Source organism: Erithacus rubecula, assembly GCF_903797595.1.
Source record: "Erithacus rubecula genome assembly, contig: scaffold_105_arrow_ctg1, whole genome shotgun sequence".
NCBI lineage: Eukaryota > Metazoa > Chordata > Aves > Passeriformes > Muscicapidae > Erithacus > Erithacus rubecula.
In genome coordinates, this window is record NW_027636354.1 from 106,243 (window position 1) to 114,168 (window position 7,926).

General features: G+C 45.4%; 1 long non-coding RNA gene across 1 annotated transcript in view; it reads left to right on the forward strand.

The window, feature by feature from the left end:
- The first annotated feature begins 6,683 nt into the window (after positions 1–6,683).
- The window catches only part of LOC306815182, a 152,501-nt gene continuing 151,258 nt past the window's right edge, over positions 6,684–7,926 (forward strand). Inside the window, exon 1 of the long non-coding RNA XR_013777336.1 lies at positions 6,684–6,751. This is a non-coding gene — a long non-coding RNA (uncharacterized lncRNA). The remainder of the gene's footprint in view (positions 6,752–7,926) is intronic.

Here is a 7,926-nt window from a genome sequence, read left to right on the forward strand (position 1 = left end):
CGTTCGGGCTAATCACTCACGGCACCAATATGGGGGATGGTGAAAAACCTTTATTTCCTCTTGCACTGCCTTAGATAACCACGGTGCACTTACATCATCCTATCTTGCTACTGGGTAACATGCTGGAGAGGGGCTGGAGCCTGTCTTCCCGTACATCGCAATATTCTTCTGATCAGATTTCTCTGCCTACACCACCATTGTAATTATTTGTGTATATATGTGGGTGACTCTTAGTGATATCAAAATTTGGTATGGCTTTTTTGATATTCACCTTTAGGTGGATTTTGTAACACAGAAGAACTTTATAGGTAACACTTCAACAGATGAAATGCTAATAGAATTTTAATATGAAAAAGAGTAGACCGATTGTGGCAGGGGCACATTATCATCCAATGGCTCACTGGAAGAGAAGCAGGGATTCCAGACAGCAGGAGAGGTTAGAAATGAACATTAACACTGCTGAGCAAAGGTGGACAAGGTACCAGGATATCTTGCCTGGGGGAGGAATTGGGCTGATTCCTCTGGCCCTCACCCCAAGCTCTGCCTGCCTGCACAGATGGAATTTGCACAGCTAAAGGCAGAGCCCATACTGAGGATATCTGACTGCAACAGAAATTGGTTAAGTTGCAAATGGAAACAGCAAATGGGGAACATTGTGAAAACTTTACTAAAAACTGGGGGGGAATCATCCCTCTCCCCCTCCAGCATGTGCTGTCACTGTCTAGGTTATACAGAGTGTATTAGAGCACTGGGGTGTTTTGGGCAAGTCCAGGGAAATCATTGGGAATCCAGTCTGATTAATTAGAGAAAAGTGGTCAATTGCAGCCCTGGCTGGAGGGACCACCCAAAAATAGAGAAAAGATGAACAGACACAGAACTAACCAACTCAAACCCAAATCCACAGACAGTCCCTGGGAACCTTAACGAATTCATATCAGGAGACAAAAATCCACCAATATTTCGAGTAGCATAATTAAATCATAAACTAAATAATACTGTCACTATTATGATTAATTTAATATATATATTATTATTGTGTCGTTATTATTATTACTATGTACTAATTAATTATTATCAGACCTCAAAATAACAATCAATTCGCCACCTCCAGCTCCTCCTTCCTGCCAAGAAATCCAAGGAAATGAACAGACATTTCACCATGGGATGGGATCAATTATCAATTAACCGAGGAGGTGGAGTTTGTGGAAAATTAAATTAGTCTAACTGCTGTTTGCAAATAGAAGAAACTAAAATGGGGCAAAACAGATAATAAAGGAAACAAGAAAGTAGATCATGTACCAGTCCAAATGGGGAAAGGATGGGAATGGGACACGTTTTGGTGGTTCCCTGGCAGACCATGGGTTAAACGAATGCTGTTCCTCCCTGATGTGCGCAGCAACTCACATCTTTTTCCCATGCCCGACACCTTCTGAGTGCAGCTCATTCAGACAGCTGAGCAAGGGGATGCAGGTGGCAGCCAGGCCTGATCCAGAAACGGGCTACAAAGGACAGGGCACTGAGAATAATCCCAAAACCAAGGAGGGACCAGGAGAAAAAAACAGATCAATAAGTTAAACTTTATTTTCTGAAAAGGTGTATTGTATTGTATTGTTAGAAAAGTCTTCTGTGCTGCGGAGGTGGGGGGGGGGAGGTAGGTTACCAAAGAAACTAGTGAAAAGGAGGCAAAGGCCAGGGATAAATGAACTGGGCAGATATTACCTGGGAGGGCTTACATTTGCCAGCCCTTAAATGTATCTGTAAATTCAGAAAAGCCAAGTAATCCAGAGAACGGGAACTATGCCACATGTGGGGCAGGAAACACAGAACCCTAGGGGTAAAATGTTTAAAATACCAGAAACCGCAGAGACAGTACAAGAAAAGAAAAATAAAACAAAAGGCTGAGACCCCACTAAAAATATTGCCTGCCCCGTTAGCATGGGGCTTCCCCAGCCCCGGAGTTTCCCCAGCCCCAGAACCGAACCTCTGGCGGCTCCTCCCAGCCTCAATCCGGCTGCCGCGGCTTTTCCGCCGGCTGCTCTGGCCGTGGCCCCGCTGCCCTGCTCGCCCGGGCTGCGCTGGCTCCCCGCCTGTGCCGGCACGGCCCCGCCGCTTCCCCTGCCCCATCCCCGAGCCCACCCGGCGCCAGGGGGCCGCGGGTGCCCATCCCTGCACTCAGCTAACAAAAAGCTCTTTGGCGGCTCCGGCACCGGCCCTGCCCCGACACCTCTGCTTTGGGGGATCAAATCTCCATCTCTCCCTAAACATTCCTGTTTTACACATGAGGACAGGGAGTGAAGGCTTAACACAGTCGAGGTACCAAGAGCAAGCTAAGAATGCCTGTTTCTGCTGTGAAAATAAAAAAGTGTTAAGATTCATAGTAAATAAAAGGATAAAAAACTTATATTACAAAAAGATGTAAGGTGTATAATAACAATGGCAAGAAAGAAAAAGAGTTTAAAGTTCCTATCATTAAAGTGTATCAATTAAGAATGAAACAAAAGTGTAAAAAAGAAATGTCTTGCTGGTTCCTAAAATCAATAATAACGTATCGAGTTTCATTAATAGTAGCAGACCACCTGACTCACTAAGTGAAAAATGTGGAGTGTGTACAAGCCAGGAAGAAGAATAATAGTGTAGTGCCTACTGCCATTGTACACAAGGTAGTAAAAAGTATAAATGCTAGATGTGAAATTATGTGTGCAAATAGTTAAAGAGCTGGGATCAAACTTCTAGAAAATAATTCTTTACAGTCTGTCAGTTCTAAGAAATACACTGTAATTTTGAGTGATGATCAAATGTGTGTGTATAGTTGTGTTTCTCAAATGCTGGAATCCTAACTGCCCAGCCAGCACCTGGAGTGTGCTGCACTTAGTAAATCATAAAAATCACAAGATAACAGAATGTGCTGGGTTGGAAGGGAGACATTAAAATAAAATCCCACTTGTGTCTCTGTACAGGACATCCCAACATTCCCACCACATGCTGAAGGAATTGTGCAAACTTCTTAAATTCTGTCAGGCTCGGTGCAGTGACCATTTCCCTAAGGAGCCTGCTCAGAGTCCAGCTACCCTCTGGGTAGAAAACGTTTTCCTGATATCCAACCTGACCTCTCCTGAGGTTTGAACCTCTTGCAGCTTCATGACTAAAAACAGTCCTGGCTTTTGTGTAAGGTTTGCAATGATTTGCTAAATCTTCTGTGAGTGCAACACCACAGATAAAAGTCAATAAATGTGCTGTGCCCTGTGTTTTAAGGACACCCTCCAACCTAATTCTCTGATTCCTTCAAGTGTTTTAATGTTTACAGGGGAGTGTGTGTAGAGCACAGGAGCATCTAGTGCTCTGTAAGCACATCAGACTGATGTGGCTTATCCTGAAAACCAAATTAATGCAATAAAAAGACAATGCTGAAGCAAAAGCTAGCAGCAGCTGCCCCAAGTGAGGCTGCATAGAATAAACCATTATAAGTAGAATCTAAGAAACAGCAGTTAAAACTACCAAAAGATCTCTGAAGTGTCTTGCTCCTGGCAGTGTGCAAGAACATAAGAAACAGGAGATGTTGCATTAGCATGACACACCTGCTACATAAACTGTGATGGCTAATTTAAAAGAAACTCACTTCAGCAGCTTTTGTACATGAATTAAAATTCTAAACAAGTCGGGCTGTTAAATTCTCAACTTTAGTCTTGTTTTATGTGCATTTATTTACTATCTCAAATGTCTTTAGCCTCAGTGCTTGGGCAGCCTGCCTGTTTTGTGTACAAACAAAAACACCAGCAGCTGACTTTGAGCTTTTGCTCAGGAAAAAGCTTTGAGCTTTTGCTGAGGAAAAATCCTTCCACTTCAAACAAGAAGATCAGGACTGTTTCACTCAGATATTTCTCCTACTCTGGCCTTAACCTGTGACTTATATAATAACTTTGCTTTGTAAATGGCAATTTCTAGTGCCTGTCAATTGGAGAATACCTAAGAAAAAGCAAAAATCTACAGTTGAGAAGTGTCAAAGATAATTTGCCTGAAAATTAGCAAAAGGTGTATCCATATTGTACTGAGTTGTGGTGATGTCATTCCAATGGTGGGTATCTCCCATTGGTGTTATGTGTCCAATGTAAAAGAAATTAACATAAGGAAAGTGTTAAGGTACTTCTACCCTATCAGCACAAAGAAGAAAAAAAGAAAAGACACAAAAGAAAAAAAAAATCAAAACTGATAATCATAACTGGTAGGAGTTATTTGAGAATGGAAGGAAAGGAAAGAAGAAAGCCAAAGCAGAGGTACTGGCACAAGAGTGCTGGAAAGGGTTGCATATACCGTGCTGTTACTGCTGTGCCTCCTACTGGAATGTTAAAGCTCAAGGCTGGGACAAAATTAAGAAATGATACCAAAAGAGAGAGACAAAGTGGGAGACCCCAGGACACACTCCCTGCAGCCCAGAAGATTAAACAAACCTTGGCTACCAATAGAAACCCCACAGGCCTTGAGGGAGGCAGAGGGATGAAAACAGTCATGGGACTCATCCTATTGCTAATTATGACAAAAGGAAATAGTGCTGATGCTTGTTCCAAGTGTTACCAGACAATTGGGTATGGCAGACACACAGTATCCACCCTTGCCTTCCACACACACACCAATTCAGCCTGATATAATAAGCACAACTCAGAAACCTCCATTATCATGGGAAAAAGTTACTGGGGAGCCCCAATTTGGGAAAAGGAGGGTGGGCTCCATCAGCATAGCAAAGTTGCCCAGTAGGAGAAGCACACCTCTGCTTCACAAAAGAAGGTATGTGAGGATATGCAGATCAGGGAGGAGTGCACGATCACTACAAGGAAGAATTTATAAAGAATATAACTAAAGTGTTCAAGGGAACAAGGACAAACCATAAGGGAAGTTTTAACTGGTATGAGAAATTGAAACAACAACTCAGCAAACGGGACTTACCCACCTCAGGAAAGAATTTATTTGTGGAATTCATGAAAGAAATTTCTACTGAATTACTTACTGATATTACCACTGAACTGATTTAACTCACTGCTGGATCTGTGGAGGAACACAAATGACTGAACAGTGGCCATGGAGGGGGGAGGGATTAGACCCAGAGCAGTTATTGGAATCAAATGGAAATATCGAGGGGAGTCAATAGACCTGAAGGGTGAGTTCTAAACCATGAGGAAACAGGAGAAGTGTGTATAACACATCAGGGAACTAACTTAACCAATATGTGGGGCACACCCCCTCTATGACTATCCTGATTACAAATACAAGCAGTCAGTCTTGGTGGCCCAAAGCTCCAAAAGGATATTGGGGAAAGTTAAGTAAAGGTAAGTGTAGAAAGAACAATTTTACAGGACTAGGCTGGTATAATAAGAATAGAGCCAACCCATACGAAGAAGTAAAAAGTGTAAGCATCTATTGGTAACAACCTAAATCAGTTGAACTAAGCTGGAAAGCCCCAAACAGAATATTTGGGATCTGCAGGAAAAGAGCTTATAATACCCTACCAGAAAGATGGAGAGGGACATGTACTCCAGGGATTATCCAGCCTGTGTTTTTCACATTACCAAAAGAAAAAGGGAATAGAGTGTTAGGAGTTCCCTTGTATAAAACTTTGTATCAAAACAAAAGCAGCCCTGCCACAGGGGGAACACAAATCTCAAAGGATAATGAATGGCCCCCAGGATGAATTATTGAGTACTATGGACCAGACCTGGGTTCAAGATGGGAGCTGGGGCTATCCACTCCAATTTATCTGCTAAATAGAATTATCAGACTACAAGCTGTAATAGAAATTACTGCCAATTGAACAGCCTGAGCAATGGAATTCATAGCTAAACAACTTACTCAAACTAGAGCAGCAGTACATCAAAATCAACTAGTCCCAGACTATCTATTAGCTGAAGAAGGAGAAATGTGTAGGAAGTTCAATAATTCTGAATGCTGCTCAGAAATTGATAATAATGGTGAAGTAATTACTAAAATTGTGGAAGAAATAAAACGAACAGCCCATGTACCTGTACAAACCTGGAACTCGATGCTTAATAATAATTAGTGGAATAATCTATTAGGGAGAGTGCAGTGAGTCTGCTGCGCTCGCTGCGATTGGCTGATTCTGCCGTCACTCCTCATTCTCGCGCGCTGATTGGGCAGAGCGGGGACAAGCCCGGCCCCGGTGCCGCCCCCACGGCGATCGTGCCGCAGCAAAGGCGCCATTGCCGGAGCGCCTGTGCGGGCCCGGGAGCGGCAGCGCCCGCAGCGCGGTGAGTCGCTGCTCCGGCACCGGCTCCTGCCGAGCTCACAGAGAGAAGGAGACCGCGGGCAGCCGCTGCATCAGCGCCCTCAGCCCAGGGGGAACACGGGCCGGGCATGGCACAACGAACCCGCCAGAGCCCCCTGCCGCCCCCTCCTCCCACAGCGAGCCCCGAGCCCCCGCAGAACCGAGCGCGGCTCCCACCTGCGCTGGGGCCACCACCGAGCTCCGGCCGCTTCCACCGCTCCCAGCCCGCACGGAAGATTTGAAAATGGCGCCTTTGGCCCCAGGTCTGAGCTTGTCCCCGCTCTGCCCAATCAGTGCGGGAGAATTAGGAGTGACGGCAGAATCAGCCAATGGAAGCGAGGGGCGGGCTCTGCACCCAGCATGGGCTCCTTTCCCGCGCTCCGCCATTTCTCTCCTCGCCTGAGGAGCGGCTCCACGCTGGGCCCGGCCCGGGCATCGGGCCAAGGAGCCGCTGCTGCCCTGAACCGCCGGGAGCTCGGGGTGAGCGGGAGCTGAGGGCGGTGGGAGCTGGGGGTGACCCCGGGTTGGAGCCGGGACCCACCTGGAGCCCCGGCAGGAGCCCGAGGCGGGCAAGGGATGTTTGAGAGAGGCCCCGGGGCTGTGGGGGAAAATTCACGTCGCCAGAGGTTTGTGTGCACAAAGGAGACAGAGGAGTCCTGTAAAGTGACTTTATTGATGAGCAAAGGGAGAGTCTATGGGCATTTGCCATGGGGTCTCTAAAAACGCCGCCTCCTTTTTATCCTCATTTTCCCGGCCGCATCTCCCTCTCCCTTTCCCCACTGGCTGAGGCACTTGGAAGGTTCAGATTTCCCGATCTGCCTGCTGCATGTCCCCTTGATGTGCACCCCTTATTTAGTATAACATCCGATTTTCACGGCTCTGTTAAGTGTTTCTCTTTGTCGAAGATCAGGAATTGAGCAGGATTTTGGCTGAGCAGCAGTCTGTGTCAATAAGTAACATTTTCTGAATGTGAATATTTCTTCCATTCCTTTCTCATGTACAAGTCCCTGGTCGTATTTCCAGGCAGATTCACTCTTTGACTCTGTTTCCTCTTTGGTTTGGGATTATTCTCAGTGCCCTCCCTCCCTGTCCTTTTGCAGCCGTTTCTGGATCAGGCCTGGCTGCCACCTGCATCCCCTTGCTCAGCTGCTGAATGAGCTGCACTCAGCAAGGTGTCGGGCACGGGAAAAAAGATGAGAGTTGCTGCAGCACATCAGGGGAGGAACAGCATTCGTTTAACCCATGGTCTGCCAGGGAACCACGAACACGTGTCCCATTGCCATCCTTTCCCCATTTGGACTGGTACATGATCTACTTTCTTGTTTCCTGTGTTATCTGTTTTACCCCTGTTCAGTTTCATCTATTTGCAAACAGGAATTTGAGTCATTTAATTTTCCACAAACTCCACCTCCTTCTGTTAATTGATAATCTGATCCCATCCCATGGTGAAATGTCTTGTTCTTCCTTTCTTTGGATTGCTTGGCAGGAAGGTCAGGAGCTGGAGGTGGCCAAGTGATTGTTATTTTGAGGACTGATAATATATTCATTAGTTCATAGTAATAATAATAATACCAGTAATAATAATAACAACACTAGTAATAATAAGCAACACTAATAATAGTATGAAAATTAATCATAATAGTAATAACAGTGAT